The sequence below is a fragment of the Triturus cristatus genome, chromosome 1_2 (assembly GCF_964204655.1).
Source record: "Triturus cristatus chromosome 1_2, aTriCri1.1, whole genome shotgun sequence".
Classification (NCBI taxonomy): domain Eukaryota; kingdom Metazoa; phylum Chordata; class Amphibia; order Caudata; family Salamandridae; genus Triturus; species Triturus cristatus.
This window is the reverse complement of record NC_140580.1, coordinates 261,430,719-261,454,329: the sequence shown is the minus strand read 5'-3', so window position 1 is coordinate 261,454,329 and position 23,611 is coordinate 261,430,719. Positions and strand designations below refer to the sequence as shown.

The 23,611-nt window shown below is 48.0% G+C and overlaps 1 long non-coding RNA gene and 1 pseudogene across 1 annotated transcript in view; both read left to right on the top strand.

The window, feature by feature from the left end:
• The window catches only part of LOC146867126 (uncharacterized), a 141,421-nt gene extending 118,134 nt beyond the window's left edge, over window positions 1-23,287 (top strand). Inside the window, exon 3 of the long non-coding RNA XR_014966069.1 lies at window positions 22,971-23,287. This is a non-coding gene — a long non-coding RNA (uncharacterized LOC146867126). The remainder of the gene's footprint in view (window positions 1-22,970) is intronic.
• On the top strand, window positions 1,100-1,846 carry LOC146867127 (uS5 assembly chaperone PDCD2 pseudogene; annotated as a pseudogene).
• Window positions 23,288-23,611: the final 324 nt, after the last annotated feature.

Here is a 23,611-nt window from a genome sequence, read left to right as displayed (position 1 = left end):
GCTAGTCTGCCCACACCTGAAGCATGTGATCACAGTGATTTGTTTTTAAGCCCCAGCTCTCTTTAGTCCAGTGTTGGTCATTGTAGCTGTGTTCCTGTCAGGTAAGTCCTTTGTTTCCTGAGTTCCTGAGCATTTGCTAGTCCTTGATTCCTGAGCTGTAGCTAGCAAACCCTTGCTCTATAACTCCCTTCCCTGCTCCCTTGCATTCTGACCAAGCAATGATTTTAGTGCAACCTTGCACGCTCTCCTTCTGGAGGGGATGGGTACAGGCCCTATGCCACCCCGCTCAAGGGCAAGGAAACATCATCTCCAAACCCAAGGCCATTTGTCCACTGTCTGGAAGCAATACACAAAATAACCCAGTTGAGCCATCAGAGGTCTGGTGACACTGGCAGAAAAGCACATTTGGCTTACGCATGAGAATGGCAACTTTCTAAAGGCGTAGTTTTGATAATAATATTAAATCCAACTTTATCGTTGAGTTGTTTTTTATATTTCTATTGAAATGTGTCATTGAATCATGTTTCTAATTATTCCCAAACTTAAGTTAAGCATTGTACTGTGTTATAGTGCAACCCTGTGCTTTTCTAGGAGACAACCAGCCTTTCCACAGTGAAAACGACTTTGGAGGTTTTTCACTGCCAGGACATGTACAACTTTAAATATACATGTCCTACATTTTAAATACCATGCACCCTGCTCTATAGCCATTTAGGCCTATCATAGGATGATTTGTTAGTACTAAAAAGGAACATTTATGCTTGGCAAAAGGTTTATTTTGCCAGGTCGAAATGGCAGTTAAAACTGCACACACAGGCTGCAAGGGAAGGCCTGACTCATGTTTTACAGGTCTATTTTAGTGGGTGGCACATTGAGTGCTGAAGCCCAATTATAGCATTTAATTTATAAGTCCAAGGTTCATGCAGTACCATTAACTAAGGACTAATTGGTAGATTAAATTTGCCAATTCGGTGTATGCTAATTACATCATGTTTTAAAAGGAGAGCACAATCACTTTGGCAATGGTTAGCAGGAGTAACGTGTGCAGTGTCTTATGTCCAATGAAACAGGTTCACTCTAGGAGAATAACACACAAAATATGGTGGAGCTGGGTTTTGCAGAGCCGGTAGTGAAAGTGCGGCGGCTTCTCAGCCCGCAGTTCCCCAGCAAGGTTGGCGGGAGGCCCGCGTGGCTGGATGAGGTAGGGCTGCCGGGCCGCAAGGTGTTGGCTTGTGCAGATTGTGGAGGTCCCTGTTGTTTCCTGCTGCAGTTGTACGCGCCGAGCCAGGAACCGCACAGCTTCCACCGCAGGCTCTTCGTATTCAGCTGCCGTGAACCAGCATGCCACCTACACGGAAGTCGCTGCCCTACCATGTTTTTAGAAAATCAGCTACTGCAACGGAATGATATGCACTCCTATAATCCACCATCAGACAATCTTCCTCCAGAGGAGATAGCTTGCAGCAGCCTGAGGCTAAAATCTGGAGCCCATTTGTGTAGGGTTTGTGGCTGTATTGAACCAAAAGCCCGTTCTAAGTGCCACTCTGTTCACTACTGCAGCAAACACCACCAGGTGGCTGACTGGAGGTTTGGACATATAAAGTCCTGCTCGATTCAGCCAGAGTTGCCTGATGCTGCAGTTCCAGATCATGGCTTTCTTCTTCCCCAATTTGAAATTGTAACAGAGCCTGAGGAGCTGGGATCTGAAAGTGAAAGTGAAAAGCACGCCGATGATATTAATGAGCCAAAACATACAGAGTCAACCACAGCTGGAATACGATTCATTGCTCTTCAATACAGAAAGAAGTTTGACCAGAATTGTACCAGATTTCTGTCCGGACACTAGCCTGGGCCAGTGGAGTCCCCAACTTACTCACCTCTGCGTGGCTCACACCGCTACTCCCTGCATCATTCACGCTGGGGTGGGACTTGGTCCCACAGCGCAACGCAAGTCCCGGAAGGGGGCGGGACCAAGCACTTGACACACCATAAAGGCACCAGAACTCTCCCGCAGCGCGGGCACGCCCGGGTGAAGCCTGGGCCAAGTGCGGGCCTGTCTACGCCCGTGAGAGCCCGGAGGAGGCTGGGCTGGGCCACCCCCCTAACATCTTGTTCCTTTGGACTATAAGGTATCATTATTGTTAAAATTCCAATCTGTTTGCACGCTACCTAGTGGGAAGTGTATAAAAGCAGGGAAGGCATAACAACTCCAAAATTGAGTAACTGCCACTGCGGTAGTGTGGTAAGGCCAAGGTCAATACCATTTGTAATAGCTTTACCTACTGCTCCTTTCGTTTTTTTTTTAAAACAGATTTTATTAGTCAATTTGCATATATATCGCAGAGCTCTGCACTCCAGAGACACCTGCCAAATCACACAAAAGGCATACCTTACAGCAACCGACTTTTCCCCCCTCCCCCATGAACAACCAAGCACAACACAGTAGCATTTAACGCTATTGCCCTCCCCCCAACCCCCCTCCACTCCCTCCCCCCCTAAATGTGGCACTAGTCCATACCCCCCCACTGCAGCGTCAAAGGAGCACTCCACAGGTCTCAACCCAAGCCCACCACCCCCCCTGCTCCTGCCCTCTCCTCCCCATAGGCCAACCTCCGGACTCAATCCGACGGCGAAGGCTCCTCCACCACCGGAGGGTCCAGCCAGAGGCCCCGGTACTCTGCCCATCTCTTCCATATTCTATAGTGTTTACGCGGGCACCCACTGGTCACGAAGATGGGCTGTTCCAGTCCCATGCAGAAGTCTAGACCATTTTTCCAGGCCACCACATAGGGAGCCCTCGTCGCCTTCCATGCACTGGCAATATCTTGTTTCGCCAAGGTTAGGCCCAGGAGCAGGAGATGACGTTTGTATCTATTTCCCCCCACCCCCTCCATAACATGCAGCAGCGCCAGTTTTGGTGCCCGGAGAAGCTCCCACCCCAGAACCTCTGAAAGACAGGCGAAGACTTGTGGTAAATAATTTAATTACCGGGACTTAATTTGATACAGAAACATAATAAATTAGCTCAGTAAATAAGAGGCAGAATCCGTGGTATTAGAGGTTCGGAATGGGCTTTATTCCAATGGTCGATTATAATCGGTTGCTCCAGGTTCCATCACCACGAAGGTTCAGGAAGTGAAGTACATACATTATTGATAATTATTCACTTTTATACAATAGGCATTACAGTGAAGCCAATGCAAGAGGCGTAACAATTGATAGCAAAGATAACATTTTACATGCGTAGCTGAAGGAGGCGTAATTGGGTGTAACAAGGAAACGTCATTGGTTGTGATGTCACATATGGGTGGACCTATGAAATAATTTCGTAATGTCAGCAGAAATACTTGGCAGAGATGCGCGCACAGCAGCATGACGTGTGATTGACGTGCAACTAGGGGGTGAAGGGGACTTGACATTTAGCTCTACATGTGGCGACAGAAGTCTGGAGGGTCAAGTCAACCTAATCCCAAATCATATCTAACATCCTATGTTTAAAGAACTATGTTTATCCAAAAGAGAGGTCTCTTAGAGTAGAATCTTATTCTATGCTGACTATACTGACTGTTAGTGCGTGTACAAGCGTCTAAGTGTCTACACTAGATGCGAGGGCAGGAATCTTCCATAGTAACAGGGCTATGAATTACTTGCATGAAGACAGAGAAGCCGGGCCTTTGCTCGGTAGCTGGCAGAATGTTTACTTAAACTACTAGACAGGAATGCATTGGGCAGGGATCGGAGCAGATAATTTCGAAGGTGAAATACAGTTCTTGGCAGGCAGCAAGCTGATGTCAGGCATCGTGAGCCGCGCAGGGAATGAGACAAAGTTCATGGTCACAGATGCAGACTCAGACTGGAGCTTCAGAGGCAGAAAGAAGGAAAAGCTTGATGACAGAATCAGGGCCTACTTGCCTGGACTGAAAAATAGCATAAGTGAACCATATAAAGGCGGTGGCCTTTTGTACTTAGGAATGGAATATCCGGCCCATTCATGGCGGATCTGAAAGAGGACATGTTAACGGTGGACGCACATGTGTTTGCGTCTTCATAACTGGAACTGGAGGGAACATACATGTACTTGTAACATGCACATAGAACCGTTGGGGTCCAAGATAGGGGACATAACTGACCAGGAAAATCCATATTTCCACATTCCCTCCTTGTCCCCTACTTGCCCGTCAAGAGATATCAATCTTCATTAATCCATTGATCTGTTCATATAGCATCATTTGTTCTTCTTTCTTCTTCCGGGATCTTGAACGAAAATCTTGATGTGGAATACACGATGTGGCACACAGACCACAAATCGCTGGTCCACATTGCAGGCATAAGCAGCAACTGAATAGTATGAGAAGGCCGATACCTAGGAAGGATAGAACTCTCCATCCCCAGGCTGATAACACGCTCCAAAACCACCCGGACCAAGTCCAAGTGCCTGGATTCTGGTGTATCTGGCTCACAATCTTATGAAGGCGGGTTATAGCTTTATATACAGATGGCGAATTTTCTGGTATGAATACGCAGCAGCTTGATCCGATGACCCTACAAGCTCCGCCCCTATCGGCCAGGATGACGTCAAGGACAAGACGATTTTGAAGCACAACAATCCGCATAGCAGACTGCTCTTCTGTTAAGTTGCCTAAGGCGGAAATAGTTTCGTTCACTACTGCTTCAAGGGTTCTGGTTAATCTACGTATCAGCTTACTATTAGTAACTGTACCTATATAGGGAAAGAGACCTTTATTGAAATCTGTGTATTTTTCCCATGCTGTTTCAGTGTAATCGACTATTGGGAGATCTCTCCTTACTCTATTATATACTAAATGAGTATTTCTGTGATAATCAGGAGGAGCTAGGAAAACAGGTGGCAAAAGAAATCCAATGTAGCAGGTACCATCCCAATCTAGAGGCAAACGTACATAGGCCGTCTGACCACATATGAAATAGGAATGGCGGGAAGCTCTAAATGTAGACTTGCCTTGATCACTAACTTCTACTACAGTGGTGCATCTACTATGGCCCATATGTATGGAACCATTCTTTCTTACACATAATTCACCTTTTACTGGAAATATTGACATAGCGGGCAAAATTGGAGTAGCTTCGGATTCGACATTTAGGATCATAAGATTAAGCGTGAAATTACCTAATCCATATACTTCATTTTCTAGATCAGTTCCTGTTCTTTTGGGAAGTCCCTCCTTGTTGGGGTGGCAGACTTTAAGTAAAACTAAGTTCAGATTTCCCCATACCCAGTTGTCTTGATAAACTGCAGAATTTGAATCTAAGGAATTAATTAAGCTAAACCATGCTCCACAGGAGCCGTTGTGTGTGAACGGATATGGAAAGAGAGGTAGAATTCCTTTATAATTCTGATAGGGAGGGAGTCGGCCACATATCCAACAATTTGTAGCATTGCTAACCTGATGGGAATGATGTAACATACTAATAAACGTGTTATTGCGCAGCGCAAATCTATAAGACAACTCAAGCGGAGGTAATTCACTAAAAGAATGTTCAGCAGTAACATTATAAACGTGTCTAAAAATAGGATAATATATATGCAACAATATACTTGCAGTAATTATTAAAAGACTTAAGGACAACAAAATTAATAACGTCACTGTACAATGACTACGCAGTGATTTACAGTACGCCTGTCGTTTCAGCATTTTTCGGGTGCATTCTCTATTCAGGTCCAAGGGATACATGTCAGAGACAATTCAACCGCTTCACCTCGGAGAGGACTTAAACAATCAAATTGCTTGACTGATTGGACCTGAGTTTTAGTTTATAAAGTTCGGAATTACTCTTTTCAACAAAAGGAAGTTTTGAGTCAATGGGTGAAGACACACGAGGTGTGGTATTCACATCCGCTGGTAGTCCATGGAATTTCTTGATATGACTTGAATGAATCCAGCCTTTCCTGCCCTCGATCTTCACGGCTGTCCTTGTGGTGAGCAAGACCAATTTCGGTGACTTCCACCTAGGATCCAGCTGAGTCTTTCGATCAAAGTTCCTCACTAAAACGAGATCCCCCGGAATTACGTCATGGGGTTTCACCTCAGTGTTGTCAGGAAAAGCTGCAGCTACCTGTGAACGACAAGATTGTAGTGCAGACATCAAGGAGGCCAAATAATCTGTCAGCATATTACAGTCAATATCAGTTATTTTGCGTGGTATAGGTGTCCCCCACATATTTGGTGGTCTGCCGAAGATCACTTCATACGGGGATAGCCCTGTTCGAGAGTGTGCTACCATTCTTGTGTAAAAGAGTGCAACTGGTAACGCTACTACCCAGTCGACACCTTTCTCTCTGCATATTTTAGACAATCTAATTTTCAGGGTCTGATTATGTCTTTCTACGAGACCTGCTGCTTCGGGGTGTCGGACACAGTGGAATTTCCACTGATAGCCTAACAAAAGTGAAACGTGTTTCATCAGTTCGGATGAGAACGGCTGGCCGTTATCTGAGTAGACAGCACGTGGTAAACCGTATCGTGGGAAGAATTCTCGAACTAACTGTTTGGCAGTAGTCGGGGCCGTGTAATCTGAAACCGGGTATGCCTCCGTCCAACGGGAAAGAGCACAAACAACTACGAGAACATATTTGAATCCTCGACATCGTTCCATCTGGATATAATCCATCTGGAGGACTTCAAAAGTGTGATCAGGAGGCTGAAATCCACCCTGTTCTACGGGAACGCTTTTTCCTGGGTTGAACTGACAACAGATCATACAGGTACGAACTTTTTGTTTGGCTGCTGCTCGTAAATGTTTATTGAACCAAATGTATTGAATGCTATCTAGCATAGCTTTTTCTCCTAGATGTGCTGGACTACGTACAGTGTTAATTATAACCTGGACCATTGAATCAGGAAGGAACCACACAGACTTTTCCTTCATCAACCATCCTTGATCCGTTTGGATCCCTCCTAATTCAATCCATTTCTTTATTTCGTCTGGTGTAGCATGTGTCTGTATATCAATTACGTCAAGAGTAGGATCTTTAACCGTCATACAATGTGTTGGCGTCGGGACTATTGTCTTTGTCATGTCGGATGTTTGAGTTTGAGCAGTCTGTTTAGCTGTTCTGTCAGCTAAATCATTGCCTTGAGAAATGATATCAGTAACTTTCGTATGTGCTTTGCATTTCATAATCGATATTGCAATGGGTAAATGTATTGCATCTAATAAGGCATGAATGAGGGGTCCGTGCTGAATGTGGGCACCGTGAGAAGTTAAATAACCTCTCTCTCGCCACAGCACGCCGAAGTCATGTACAACTCCGAATGCATAACGTGAATCAGTGTATATGTTGACTTTTTTATTTGTGGCTTGAATACAGGCTTGTGTCAGAGCGACGAGCTCTGCTGCTTGAGCGGACAAGGTATTTATGCAATTTGTTTCAATAATTTCAGTGTCTGTTGTGACTGCGTAAGCGGCTACTAACTCTCCTGTACTTGTTCTCATACATGAGCCATCTACATACAACGTCAGGTCTGGGTCTGACAATGGGACATCTGTCAAGTCTTGTCTGGGTTTCGTCATGATTGTAATAACATCAATACAGTCATGGGCTAGTGGGTCTGTTCCGATTACAGGTAAAAGTGTGGCAGGATTCAATGTGTTACAACGTCTGATTTCTATATGTGGCTGAAACAATGTTAGTTCATACCCTGTAAGTCGTGCTATAGTCAAGTGTTGTGTTTGCGTTCGATTCACAAGAACCTCTACTGCATGTGGTACTTGAACTGTCAATGGATGTCCTAACACTATAGCATCGCTTTGTCTGATTGCTAAAGCTGTCGCTGCCACTGATTTCAGGCACGCAGGCAGAGCCTGAGCTACGGGATCTAATGTACTAGAAAAATAAGCACACGGTTTGTGTGATCCTGCTTGTTCCTGTGTGAGTACTGACAAGGCAGTACCTTCTCGTTCTGTAACAAAGAGTGTAAAATGTTTTCTGTAACATGGTGTTGCTAAAACCGGTGCTTGACATAAGGCTGTCTTTAAGCTTTCAAAAGCTTGTGTATGTTCCTGAGTCCAAGGGAGAACAGTCGATGTGGCTGCCTCCTGTGTTGTCAACTGAATGAGTGGTTTTGCTAGAAATGCATACTGAGGGATCCACTGTCTACAATATGAAGTGAGGCCTATGAAAGCCCGCACCTCCTTTTGTGTCTTGGGTATTGGCATGTTAGCTATTAACTGAATGCGGTCGGGTGTAAGCTGCCTTCCCTCCTTGGACAGCGAGTGACCAAGGTAAATAACTCGCTGGACACAGAATTGCAGCTTAGAAGGGGACACCTTGTGCCCCTTTTTGGCTAGAAATTGTAAAACTATCAGTGATGCTTTCTCACATTCGGGTTCGCTTCTAGCGGTGATCAGCAGATCATCGACATATTGAAGCAAGGCAGTGTTAACTGGCATGTGGATACTGTCGAGTTCTCGTTTCAGTGCTTGGCTATAGATGCTGGGGCTTTCTGTAAATCCTTGAGGTGCGCGTGAGAATTTGAAGCTACGTCCATTTAAACTAAATCCGAACAAATATTGGCTTTCCGGATCTATTGGGACGCTGAAAAAGGCATTTTTGAGATCAATTACAGTAAAGAATGTTGCTTCGGAATCAATAGCTGTCAGTAATGACGAGATATCTGGGACCACAGGGAATTGTGGCACAATGCATTTGTTCAATTCGCGCAAATCAATAACCAATCGATATACTGGCGGGGCCTTCGGATCTGTTCGTTTAAGAATCGGAATTATCGGTGAATTACATACATTGGAGTCTGTTTCTACAACCACTCCTTGGGCAATGAGCTCGTCAATGATTTGTAGTAAAGCCACTACAGCATCTGGTGGTAACTTGTATTGTCGCATTCGTGGTAGTACCACTCCTGCCTTCAGTGTAACTCGATATGGTGTAATATTCATGCAACCAACATCAGTAGGGCCTTGTGCCCATAGATGTGTAGGTAAAGTCTGCAGTCGGGGATCCATGTCTCGAGACACATAGTGACCTTTGAAATCACGTAAAAACAATCTTACTCCTTCCGGAGAACAACATATTATAGCTCCTAGAGCTTTCAGTGTTTTTATACCTAACAAGTTTTCTGGACATGATTTAGTAAGCAATAAATCTGTAGTTCTGGTCAAGGGTCCTATCGTAAGTGGAAGAGGCTGTGATACTTCATTAACAATAGGTTTTCCTGAAAAACCAAGGGAAATATTCTGTGAGCCTGAGAGGGGTGCCCCTGGAACTTCACTACGTTTTATGGTTGTTCGACTTGCCCCTGTATCGAGTAAAAATTTTCTGTCTTGACCTAATAATTCACTATGTACATAAGGTCCTTCTTGGTCTACAGGGACCTCGATAAGGGGTAAGTCAACTTCCCTCTCTAGGCTGGTTCATGCGTATCGTTGATAATCAGGGTAGTCATACTGTGCGGTCTGGTACAGCTGTCGTGTCGTGGTTTGTGTGGCAGCAGCAGGCAACGCTGGTGCGGCTGGCACAAACTGTATAGATTGTTGTGGAGCTGGCATGGCCTGTGCATGCTGCGGTGCTCCTTGTTCATTCTGATCCTGTCTAAGTGGCCGTGGTCTTTCTTTTGTAATACCTGTGGCGATATTACGCTTCAGAACTGGGCAATCGTGTATGTAATGTCCTGGCTGTTTACAATAGTTGCATGTCCCTTTTACAGGTCCTGCTGAATCACCGGAATGTGTCGTACCCTTTTTATGTCCTTCAGCTGGAACTGTCTGGGAGACTAGCATTTTCATTTTCGTGTCTTTCATGCGTCTTTGTTCATGATCTTGTTCCTCTCTAATTCTATTGTGATGATACTGTAACATTTGTAACATTTGTGATGGGGTGTTACCTTGCCAGGTACTCTCGAATTTTAATACTCTATTCTTCACTTGGGGCAAGGAATTTTCAACTAATTTTGTCACAAACAGATGTGGGTATGATTCGCTACTTGCTTTTATGCCACTATTTATACCAAAACATTTTTCAAATCGTGCATAGAAATCACTAGTGTCTTCATCTTGCTTTTGTTTACAGGCTGAAATTGCACCCCAGTCTTCCTTTTTCGTGGTTAATAAGCGTGGCAGTACCTGTACTAGTAAACCTGGTAGTGCTTTAGTTTTGTCCCCAAGCCCCGAACCTGGACCTCGGGCCTTTTCTTCATTTTCTAATGCTGTCCAATCTATCTTTTGGTCTCCCACCTCCCACTCTTTTTCCTTGAGTTTTTCATAAATGCCAGCAGGCATTAATACCTTTAATATTGTCATAATGTCGGGATAGGTATACTCTCCCATGAGTAACATGTCTTTAATTTCTCGGTGGAAACCCGCTGGGTCTTTGTCATGACTGGGTACCACTTTCTTCATTTCTAACAATTCTATTTTCGATATGGGCGTATATACATATACACGTTTAAACTCATTGTCCTCGCCTTTTATTGGGTGTACTTCTCGTAAGGGATTCTGTCTGTCCATGTAATACGTGGTTCTTTCCTTAATGGGCAGTGAGACATGTTCTGGGCATATAAAAAGAATGTACTGCTTTCTTGATTCTAGTATTTCTTTAATTAGCTTAGTACCTGAACCTCTCCATCTATTCGTGAGTAATTCAGTCAATATGTCAGGTAAGGGACCAGGATCTGAATGTTGGCTTTTATATAGTATAAGAAGTTGTTGAATCATATAAATCCCAGCTAAACGCTGTTCATCTGGGGTGAGATTCAAAAATGTGTGTGCTACTGTATCATCATCATACTTTCCGGGACTGTCAACCCAATGAACGGCTGACCTGGCTAATTCTTGTTCATCCATAGAATCGAGAAAATGATAACCCCTTCGTTCTCGCAGTAATTTGTCAGTGGTTTGGAACGAATGCTCGGGGGACCTTATATTTATTATAGGTGTTTGAAAATTCCTGTTATTTTCTAGACATATCGGACGTATCGGGTCAGTAAGACATCTAGTACTATTACAAGATCTTCCTCTACCTACATAGGCTATGGTTTCTGACTGTCCTGTGGGCAGTCCTGATCCTTCCTCCTCCTCATTTTGTTCAAACTGGTCTACCGCTAATCTTTCTTCGTGTAGACGTTCTATTTCTTTACGGATCTTTCTGCACATGGCTATTATACAGTTTTGCTTATCATGTCTCCCTTCTGATATATTCTGGCTCCATCTGGTAAGAATTTGCATTGCTTCCGGGTCTACCCCCGGTCGGTCTTGATTTCTGATCACACAATTTATAAGGAAACGTAACAGTTCCCCCTGTATCTCCACTTTCTGGTATTCCATAGCTCTGTTAATACATTCAGAATCTCGCCCTGTTTGGACAAAATGATATATATTATCTAGATGCATAGTCATTCCTGGTAACTTCCCTAAATACACCGCGGCTCGTCTGATACGTAATGATGCCAGGATCATTTCGTCCTCTTTGCCGGGCACAGGGTCATATCTACAATCTATAAGAAGTTCCTTAAGTGTGCGGGCATTTATGAGTTTGGGGGTACGTGAATGTGCAGATTCTTGAAAAGTAAGTTTATTTATTCTGGGTGGCGTAGAAAAAATATTGGTAGCACCTCCCGTAGCCCCATCTGGGGTATCGGGCGTGAAAGGATTCGTTGAACGCGATACAGCAACTATAGGTGTAGACACAGCTATAGAAGTAGCTGTAGGAACAGATGTAGAACCAGATGTGCTTGCCGGAACTTGTGTCGGAATTTGTTGCTGTAGAGATACAGATACTGGATCTCGGTGTTGAACCTCTCTGGCAGGTGGTCTATGTGGGGCGGAATTAGCGTACTCGGGAGCTGCGTCATCTAAATATGAGGAAAGAAAAACATCTTCTGCGGTTCTAGGATGCCCCTTAGGATGTACTTTTATTGGAAATAATGGGGGTGGCAAGTCTTTTGGTATCCCCGCAGTAGCCTTAGGTAATCCCTCGGCCAGAAGGGGATACATACCCTTCATAAGGGCATGTCTTTGTCTGTCTACTTGTTCTGATTTCACTCGTGCACCTTCTTCAATTAATAGATTTTCTCGGACTTCATTTGAATTCTCTTTACTCTTCTCTTCCTGTCTACGTGCTTTTTCTGTACGTCTATAAGATTCTTTACGCCATAATTCAATGGCGTCTTTCTGTGATTGTCTAGCTTTCTTTTTCCATAATTCTTCCTCTACTTTCACGATGCACTCTGCATCCCAGGTCCCAGCTGCGGGCCACCTCTGACTTTCTGGTAATTCCTTAGTGTAGTCTACCCATAAATCAAGAAATAATATAGCGTCTAAGCCGTGTTTATGATACATGAAGTACCCTGGAGTGTCCCTAGGAGGAATAGGAACAGCTTCTTCGAGTACCCCTTTTCTAGTTGTGATCTGTCTTAATTTCGAAAAGAGCGGCATATTGAGAACTGATCTGATACTTGATCTTGAACAAACTTAATACAGTAATCACAATAATGAACAGTCATTCATACCACAATATGCAGAACGTACTAAAAACATTTAACATTTAACATTCCTGAGCAACAATGATGATACGATCTAAGGAAACTTAATTACTGAACATAATACTCGGCATTAACTGAATTATTCTGAATTTATATACTAGATATACTAGATGTACTGCTAAACAGTACAGATACACTGCTAAAACAGTGCAGACCGGATTTGTGTACCCAAACCCGTCTGGACCGGCACAACTTATGTGCACGCCAGAACGCCTCCCCAGTAATGGTACTCACCGGGTAGCTCGGAACGGAAGGCCTCGGAATGGAACTGAACTGAACTTGAACCGGACTGGACTCGACTCGAACACTTCGGAAACTGGACTCGACTCGGGACTTCGGAAACTGGTGGGCCTCTGTATACCTCGGATCTTGCTCTCTCAGCTAGGCTCTGGTCGGGATACTTCGCACTTCTCACCGCCTCGTCTGGGTGTTGATCGCAGCCTCAGTCGCCCCCGCTTGACCGGAGGGAGATACAGGAAATCCTGCTGGTACGCGTTGTTGTCCGTCCAGCTGTGGCAGGAGACCGGGCCTGCAACGCACCACCGGCGCGTGAGATGAGAAAGTGTCCCTGTTCGGGCGCCATTCATGTGGTAAATAATTTAATTACCGGGACTTAATTTGATACAGAAACATAATAAATTAGCTCAGTAAATAAGAGGCAGAATCCGTGGTATTAGAGGTTCGGAATGGGCTTTATTCCAATGGTCGATTATAATCGGTTGCTCCAGGTTCCATCACCACGAAGGTTCAGGAAGTGAAGTACATACATTATTGATAATTATTCACTTTTATACAATAGGCATTACAGTGAAGCCAATGCAAGAGGCGTAACAATTGATAGCAAAGATAACATTTTACATGCGTAGCTGAAGGAGGCGTAATTGGGTGTAACAAGGAAACGTCATTGGTTGTGATGTCACATATGGGTGGACCTATGAAATAATTTCGTAATGTCAGCAGAAATACTTGGCAGAGATGCGCGCACAGCAGCATGACGTGTGATTGACGTGCAACTAGGGGGTGAAGGGGACTTGACATTTAGCTCTACATGTGGCGACAGAAGTCTGGAGGGTCAAGTCAACCTAATCCCAAATCATATCTAACATCCTATGTTTAAAGAACTATGTTTATCCAAAAGAGAGGTCTCTTAGAGTAGAATCTTATTCTATACTGACTATACTGACTGTTAGTGCGTGTACAAGCGTCTAAGTGTCTACACTAGATGCGAGGGCAGGAATCTTCCATAGTAACAGGGCTATGAATTACTTGCATGAAGACAGAGAAGCCGGGCCTTTGCTCGGTAGCTGGCAGAATGTTTACTTAAACTACTAGACAGGAATGCATTGGGCAGGGATCGGAGCAGATAATTTCGAAGGTGAAATACAGTTCTTGGCAGGCAGCAAGCTGATGTCAGGCATCGTGAGCCGCGCAGGGAATGAGACAAAGTTCATGGTCACAGATGCAGACTCAGACTGGAGCTTCAGAGGCAGAAAGAAGGAAAAGCTTGATGACAGAATCAGGGCCTACTTGCCTGGACTGAAAAATAGCATAAGTGAACCATATAAAGGCGGTGGCCTTTTGTACTTAGGAATGGAATATCCGGCCCATTCATGGCGGATCTGAAAGAGGACATGTTAACGGTGGACGCACATGTGTTTGCGTCTTCATAACTGGAACTGGAGGGAACATACATGTACTTGTAACATGCACATAGAACCGTTGGGGTCCAAGATAGGGGACATAACTGACCAGGAAAATCCATATTTCCACAGACTCCCCTCCAGAAGCGGTCCAATGCCGTGCATTGCCATACGGTGTGTATAAATGTGCCCTCCGCCCGTCCACAACGAAGACAGTCCAGAGAGGCGATCATCCCTGCCCGCCACAATCGTGTCCTAGTGAAATACACTCTGTGTAGGTACTTGAATTGGACAAGGCGTAAGCGAATTGCTATGGCCGCCCCCAGCGGGGCTGCCAGGGCCTCCGTCCAATCCTCCTCCTCCAGTCCATAAACATCTGCCTCCCAGTCCCCCCGAAGTTTCCGTAATGTAGGGGAGCAGTGTATAACCAGGGACCTATAAATGCGCGAAATCTTTTTGTCATGCAAGTCCCCCATAAAAACTTTCGCCTCAACCGGACTGAATTCGGGTATGGACTCCAGGCCCTGCAAGCTAGGAGACAGCGCATGGCGCAGCTGTAAATAACAATAGAATTGCGCCTGTGGCATATGGAACTCCTCCTGAAGGTCCCTAAAGGATTTCAGAGTCGTGCCCCTCAGGACATCACCCAAGGTGGAAATGCCGATGGCGTCCCATCCCCGAAATCCCTGAAGGGCCGCCATTTGGGGCAACCGCCCATTATCCCACAAAGGAGTCTCCTGGGTCAGGACGTTCCACCAACACATGCGCCGCAGCGCCTGCCTCCAAACCGTGAACACCACTCGAGTGACTGGTGGCAGCTGACTCCGCAGCCTTACCGAGTGTGCAGAGTGTGGTTCCCCATGAGATAGCGTTCCAGGGCGTACGCCGGGTCCCCCCTTTCCCCATACCACCACTCGTTAAGGACCAGCAGGTGCGAGGCCTGATAATACGAGAGAAGATCTGGAGACGCCAGTCCCCCGCTAAAGGTAGATAGGAAGCATGTTCGTATGGCCACTAGCACCATCCCCCCTCCCCACAGAAACTGTCCCAATACGGAATTTACCACCCGGAACCATTTGGGCGGAATCGGATAGGGGTGGTTCTGTAACTGGTAAAGGAGTCGGTGGGGCGCGACCATCTTAAAGATGGCCGATTGACCAAACAGCATCGGGGGCATACGGGACCAGATCTGAATGTCCGCCCGAACAAGATCCCACACCGGTGTCACGTTACGCTCCCAGCCCACCGCCGGTACATCCGAGAGCACCACCCCCAAGTATTTCAAGCCTCCTGCCGCCGACTGGACCTCGGTCGCCCACAAGCCCACCTTCGGCTGGCCTCCCAACACCCACAGCGTGGATTTGCGGGGATTCATATATAGACCCGACGATTCTCCAAAGATGCGCATAATCTGCAGAAGCCGTGGCCCCGTCCTGTCAAGTGCCGTCAGAAAAAAGAGGACGTCGTCTGCGTATAACGCTATCCTATCCGAAAGACCCGTGGCCCACTCGAATCCCCTCACCTGGGCGTCTACCCGCATCCAGGCAGCCAGAGGCTCCATGGCAAGAGCAAATAGATAGGGCAAAAGGGGGCACCCTTGCCGCGTTCCCCTCCATATAGCAAAGGTAGAGGAGGTGGCCCCTGCCACCCGCACCGTCAACCCCGTATATAGAAGTTTCACATAGGAAAGAAAGCGTGGCCCCAAATTGAGTCTAGGAAGCAGAGCAAATAGGTAGACCCAGCTCAGGGAATCAAACGCCCTGTCCATGTCTGCCAAGAGTATTGCCGCCGGTTCCCCCAACCTCTGGATCGCCGCAATCTCCACCTGCGCCATTCTAATATTATGCTGTGTAGCCCGCTGAGGCATGAACCCCGCCTGATCCGGATGCACGAGTGATGTGATATGAGGCAGTAAGCGATTGGCCAAGGCCTTCGCCAGAACTTTAGCCTCCACATTCAAGAGAGATATGGGACGGTATGAGGCGTGATGCTCCGGGGGACGGCCAGGCTTGTGAAATACCACCACCTCTGCATGCCCCGAATCCGGAGGGAGACAACCGCTGTCCCGAGCCTCCTCCACTACCGTGCGGTAATGTTGGGCCAACTGCACATGGTACCGACGGAAAAATTCACTCGGGAACCCGTTAGGACCAGGAGCCTTCCCAGGGTTGAGTTCCCCCAGGGCCGTCCCCAATTCCTCATCTGTCAAAGGGGCCTCCAACCCGTCCCGCAGCTCGTCTGATATCGCCCTGGGGGGGCAGATCAACAATAACTTTCTCCACCATGTCTGCCGACAGACATTCCCTGGGGGCATAAAGGTCCGCAAAGTATGTGACAGAACTCTCAGCAATTGATGCAGGATCAGTAATCGGGTTACCCTCTGCGTCTAGTATGCCCGGTAAGGCTTGCACATGAAAAGTGCCCTGACACAAGCGATGCAGCATCTTACTAGATTTGTCCCCCCCATTGGAACACTCTATTGCGTGTCGCCAGCCACACCTGCCGTGCCTCATCCATCTGCAAGGCTGCACACTCCTGTTGCGCCCACAATAACGGGCGCATTTCCAGGGCACTCCCCAATTCTCGGCTTCGTCGCTCTAGAATTTCTATGTTCGCCTCAGCGCGGATCAACTTTTCCCTATGTTGCCTGCGAGCCGCTGCGCACCACGAAATATCCACCCCTCTCAGCGTGGCCTTCAACGCCTCCCACAGAGAAGCCGCACTCGACACGGATCCCACATTTGCCATCAAATACTGAGCGATGGCCTCGCCCATGTGCGCTGCATATTCCGTCTTCTGAAGATTCCACACTGACAGGCGCCAACGAAACGGCTGCCGTCCCCTGCCTGCCTCCAAACGTACGAGCACTGGGGAGTGATCGGAGAGCCCCCGTGGCAGAATCGCCGCCGCCGCCACCCTCCCAGCCATGCCCCGGGGAACAAAGATGTAATCCAATCTAGAGAAGGAATGGTGGACTGCCGATACATACGTATACTCCCGAACCACGCCATGAGCCCGCCGCCATGTGTCCACCCAGTCCAAGCCGGTCACAAGAGAATGCAATTTGTTTGGGGGATCTCTCCCACGACCCTCCACCCCCTGTCCACGCTGGTGTTCATAACATCGTTCCAGTCCCCACCCACCACAGACATTACATCCAGCATATCCTCCCACAACGTTTGTAACCGCTTGATTAGGTTCCACTGCAACGGGGGAGGGGCATACACGCTACCTAAGATCAAAGATTCCCCACCGACCCTACCCCGGAGAAATAGGTAACGACCCTGCCCATCAACCCACTGCTATTCGTGCGTGTAAGGGACCCTGCGATGTATTAAGATAGCCACACCACGAGATCCTCTCACAAAGCCTGCGTGAAATACCTGTTGGAACCCATACCGCTGCAAGCAGAGGGCCTTTGTGCCCAGGAGATGAGTCTCCTGCAACAGCAGAATATCTGCCTTCACCCGCTTCGCATGAAAGAGTATGGCCCCCCGCTTTACCTTATCCAAGACCCCTCGCACATTCCAGCTCAGGATACAGAGACCTCCCTGCATCTCCATCTCCCCACCAGACATGTCAGCCTTGGGGGATTGTATCACTGTCCTTCATTACCATGGAGCCTCAGGGGCATGTGAACAACTTGCAATAGATCTGTATTGGACGTGCGACCTGACCCCAACAACAACAACCCTTCCCCAACAAACCCCCCACCCCATATCTCAAAAAAACCCTTGAAGTATCTGTCGCGGCGGGGCTGACCCCCACCCCCCAACGGAGGGATGCAGGCTTCCCCGACCAATGGATCCCCAAGTCACAGCCCATAACCTCCAGACAGGGCTCCCGCCAGTTCACATCCGACGGTAGATTAAGCCCAGTTCAAGACATCGAGGTTACCAACAGTCGACGCATCACTACGCAGCACCTGTGTTCTCCATTAAGGATCTAATGACTGTCCCCCAGGGGCTGATCCCCCACAACCGATGGCTCCACCGGACCCCGAGCGCCGCCTGGACCTTGATCGCCTGTCCCCTTTCTGCCTCCGGCCATGGGGGCCCCCCCGCGCCGCCTCCCCCGAAGACGAGTCTGATTCCCTACGTAGGAGGCCGCACCCGCACTGTTTCATCCGTCCATCAGAAGACCTCCTCCGGAGTATCAAAGAAGTGCGTGTGGGACCGAAAGACCACTCGGAGTCAGGCCGGAAAGAGCAGAGCGTATGGGAGTTTAAGCTCTCTCAGCCGGGCCTTGGCGGCCATAAAAGACTGACGTTGCTGCTGGACCTGTCGCGTATTATCAGGGAATATCAGGATCTGTGAATTATTGAAAAGGAGGGGTTCTTTGGCCCTAGCCTGCTTCAGGATGGCATCTCTGTCCAAATAGTTCAAGAATTTGGCGATGACAGGCTGCGGGCGGGCCCCCACCGGGGGCTTTTGCAGGAGAGCCCGATGAGCCCGCTCCACCACAAAGCACCTGGACATCGCATCGGGGGGGAGCCAGCCCTCTAGCCAAGCGGTGAGAAAACGCTCCATGTTTCCCTCCTCGCAGCCCTCCGGAAAGCCAATGAATCTGAGATTGTTACGTCGGGCCCATCCTTCCGCATCTTCTGCTCGGTGCATGAGGCCCTTTTGAACGGTCTCCATCGCTGCCACCTTTCGTTTCAACTCTGCAACGTCGTCCTCCACCCCAGAGATACGCATCTCGACCTCCGTGATCCGGCCCACCGCATTTCGTAAGTCCTGCCGCAGCAAAGTAACATCCGCACCAACTGCCCCTATCTTGGCATCTAACATGTCTCTGGACTGGGTAATGGCGGCCATCAGGGCCGCATTGTCCGGTACCGCTCCTGGTTGACCTCCAGTGGCCCCCACCCCTGGTCCGGTAAACTTGTCGATAGGCCCCTGCCTGCCCGCGCCACCGCCACGCTTGTCTCTGGTCATGGTGACGCCTCGTGTACCTAGGGCTGGCCCGCCCCGGCTCGAGTGATGCACAATCCCAGCGTAGAGCTGATTCCACGGCCCGATCCGGCCGCCGAGTGCGCCCCGGCGACCCCCGGAGTCCTCTCCTCTGACCCTCCGAGCACTCCAGATATGAGGGGCCGCAGACCCCGCCTCACCAGCTCCCGCAGCGACCAGGAGCCGGGCGGATCGCACCCCCTCACGCCGGCTCGGAAGTTACGTAGTCCGCGACTTCCCCAACAGTCCATCCCGCACGTCCGCAGCTCCAACCAGCGGGACTCCCTGAGCAGGCCTCAATAAGGGCGACGGAGCGCCAGCCGGCTACCCAATCCCCCGTGCCAGCCCCTCGACCCAAATGTGCCACCAAGTCCCAACACTGAATCCCCTCCGTAGGGTATCGTCAAGAGGCGCGGGGGCCACCCTCAGGCTTCCACCCCAGCGACACCGCAGGCCCAAGCGATTGCAACTGTCAGCGACCGCAATTCCGTGGGTCCTGAACCCTCAATACAGACCAGTTGTCTCTCCGCTCTCCGAGCGTGGCTAGCCTTGCAAGGGAATGGAGGGTGCGCCACCACATCACAGGCAGACCCCCATGCAGATCCTCTCCCGCAGCCCGATCCAGCCGCCGATCGTCATCTGCTCCGCGAACCATGAGGGGGAGAACCAGGGCTCAGCCTCCGCTGCCCCCCCGGAGCCAGAGGCCAAGCAGCCAACAAGATCCCCGTAACCCCCCGTGGCTCGACAGCGCCGCCGATCCCCCTCCACTCCAGTAGAATGGGACACTGCCACACGGAGGCCCACCGCCCCTGTCGCCGGCTGCCTCCGCCCTTGTGTGCCTCCGGTGCCTCGCCGGCCCAGGATCGACCGCCTCTCCCGCCTTGCACACTCCTCCTTACCGCCGCGGCCCGACCCGGCCGCCGGATCACTCCACCTCCTCCTCGCTGGGCTCCACCACGCAATCGAAGGACAGGCCTCCCGCCACAGGGCCAGGCCGCCCTCTGCCGCCGGGTGCGTCCTCCAGCCCAGCCGAGCTCCTCCGTCTGCCCCTCTCCCGCAGCGGGGACGCGGCACGCCGCCCCCGAGGCCTCCTGTGCACTGCCAGTCCTCTCCCGCGTTGCGGCTGGATCGCGGCGCTGCCTCGGCACCCTGCTCCCAGACTTCGCGAAAGGGGGGGGGAACAGGGTGCTACGCCTCCGCCACACCAGTCGGTGCCACCATCAAGTCCGGGATGCCAGGATAAATGTCGGATGTGTGTGGGGCTGGCGGAGCCGGCCTAGAACGCGACCGCCATGTTGGCTCTCCAAGCCACGCCCCTCTCTGCTCCTTTAGTTTGATGGCTAAAAGGAACGTGAAGGAGGGTGGGGGTGGAACCTTTTAGGTTTCAAGTGCAGTGAAACCTAAAAAAGCAGAGAAATGAGCTAAACATGCTGGAAGCAATTGCGTTCTTGACCACATTGATACCCTCCTGGTTGAGTATGGTGATATTTTAGATTCAAATGGGGGGAGGTGGGTCCAGTTGATCGGAATGGCTCCTTCAACACCGTTAATCATGACACAAATCAAACTATACCTAAGATCTGCCAATTGTGTGCAGTAATCACTTTCCGTCTTTACAGAGCCCTATTAAAAACAGGGATATCTGCACTGAGACTGTTGCCTCAAGCCAATCCAATAATATTCTAAGCATCCCAAACACTATCACCAGCACTCATGATATTGTTAGTGATCTAAAAGCTGAAGTTACCACTCCCCGGGTACAACTTAATAATCTCCACTTATGCTGATGACACTCTCTGGTACATTAGAGACCCAGAGGTTAACTTATCCCCGGTGTTAAGGGAAGTGGTATACTATGGGGAATTCTCAGGTCTTAAAATTAACTGGACTAAATCCACAATTTTACCACTTACCGTAGCCATGGAACCTATAGAACTAGTTTTTCCCTTGAGCTGGTCCACTGACTCTGTGCGTTATCTAGGCATCCAAGTGCACACTAACTCTGAGACAGTATTCAGCGAGAACTATGGCAGGGCAATAGCTAAACTGGAAGATGATGTTAACAGATGGGTGCGGCTGCCATTGTCTCTCCTAGGCCACATCTCTTTAATGAAGATGGTAGTGCTACCCAGATTCCTGTTTCTGTTTTTAAACATACCTATGGTCCTTCCAGCACACTTTTTTAAATGTATCAGGTCCTTACTGGTTAGATTGACTTGGGCTGATAAGCAGCCTCGAGTCAAATGGGATATCTTGACACTGTCTTACTCGATGGGTGGACTTGGTGCACTGGATTTGGAGCTCTACTATCAAGTGGTTCAATGTTCTCACGCATTTTACTGGCTGCACCAACAATCCCCTCCGCCACACTTGCATATAGAAAGGGTCGCGGCTGCATCCTTCCCTCTAGCTGCTTTCCTGTACCGCGCTCCATCCCAGCGAGCGGGTCTTTTGGACTCCATAAACGCCACCTCTCATGCATGGCAGAATATGATTAAAAGACAAGCTGCGTCAATCTTGTACTCTCCACTCACGCCAGTGGGCTGGTGTCAATGGCTGCCGGTGGTTAATGAACCAGATGTTTCATGGGCTCTCGTGCTTTTGGACACTTCCAAAATAGGTGATTTATTTGAGGATGGAAACGGGACGAAGTTAGGAAAACATAGTCTTAGAAGAGCAAGACATCATCCCATTCATGATGTTCCACGTCTATAGGGTCAGACATGCGCTCTGCGATTTGCTCAGAGAGGAGATGATGGAACAGATGATGGAACCCCCAGAAGTCGCCCCCTTCTCTTTGATACTGCATGCAGAGTCTCCCTGTAAACTAGTCTCTAGGATTTATAGCATGGCGCAAGATTATCGGAATAACTTTTTCATTAAGGCCAGATTGGTGTGGCAGACTGACTTGGAGGTCACACTGGACGACAACGTATGGCGCCATTGTTACGAAGCTACACAGCACGTCTCCCTGAATGGTCGACACGGTCTCATTCATTTTAAATTCCTTCATAGGGTATATTATACTCCTACCCGATTTCACAGCTATGGCCTTTGAGACACCGTGAGATGCGAGTGATGTAGTGCGGAACAAGCAGGATTCATGAATTTGGCCTGGCTGTGTCCAAATATTGCTAACTTCTGGGTACTAATATTTAAAAAGTTGAGCAATATCATAGGGCAGCCTTTGTCGCCTGACCCCTTGCTAGCTCTCCTTGGCTATTCTAAACATGTACCGAAAGAAACACGACGATTGGTTGATATGGGCTTGCTGATAGCTAAGTGTGGAGTTGCTAGATGCTGGGCCCGAGGACCACCTCCTCATGTAGTGCAGTGGCCTAGAGATATGTTGCACTGCAACAAGCAATCTCAACTATACAGCAAGTTGCTTCCCCCTCAGAGCCACCCTAAAAACTTTTGAGGCCTGTATCAGAGTTACCTTGCTGGTCATGAATGAACATCTCCTGAAATTCAGATCCCTCTTTGTAGTGGGGAGAGCGCGGCCAGGGATGTCTGAGCACGGCGGGCACTACACTACAGCTTTTACTCTGGGCCCTTGCTAGATAAGAGAGGTCTACATGCTCTCTAGAGAATAATGTTCTTATGTTGTTCCCATTAGACAACCTATCATTTGGAAGGAAAGGTAACTTAGAGTTGGTTGTATAACAAGACATATTGTACCCCCGAATGTATAACCCTACGGATCTGTATTCTGTTATTTGAAAGGTCACCTGATCAATACGTATGCACACTGTGACTGTCTTTTCTTATTTTCTAATTAATTATGTTTGGTTTGTACTGTCCATTTTTTCGCAAAATTGATTAAAATTTTTTTTTTTTAAAAGGTCAAGCACAGGTACCATACCTTTCCAAATTGCTTGTTTGGATACCGATACTGCTGGGCTTCGGTTACCTGCTGCTCGATATGTATGAAGAGTCCCGACGTCGGGGACAGAATCGCATGCATGTTTTTTTTTAATCAAGTGTAGTACTACCCAGTTTCTACAGGTTGATGTGTTTTTTCATCATAATAAGTACAATTGTTATATTTATATGGTTTAATTTTTTTAAAACATATTTATTGCATGCATTTTTTGCTAAAAACTCATTACCAATACGCTTTAGAACAAAGGTTATTTGGTTTAAATACACCTAAAAATGTTTAGGTTTAAACAGGTCTAAACATTTTTACAATCCATCGCCATGTTGACAGACTCCACCATCAATATGATGAAAGCGGACACCAAACAACCAATGTTTTTTTTGTCTTTACTTTTTTGCTTCTGCTATTATCAATATATTTGACATCATAGTGTTTAAAGTTTGAGGACACCTTAACATATATTTTTTCATGGTGGTTACCAAATGTTAGCAAAGAAAAATGATTCATATTGGGTTCAAGATATTAGCGTACCACAGATTTACATGTTTTGAAATTCAGCAAACATCAAATTCATATACAAAACTACTTTCCCCTACTAGGTAG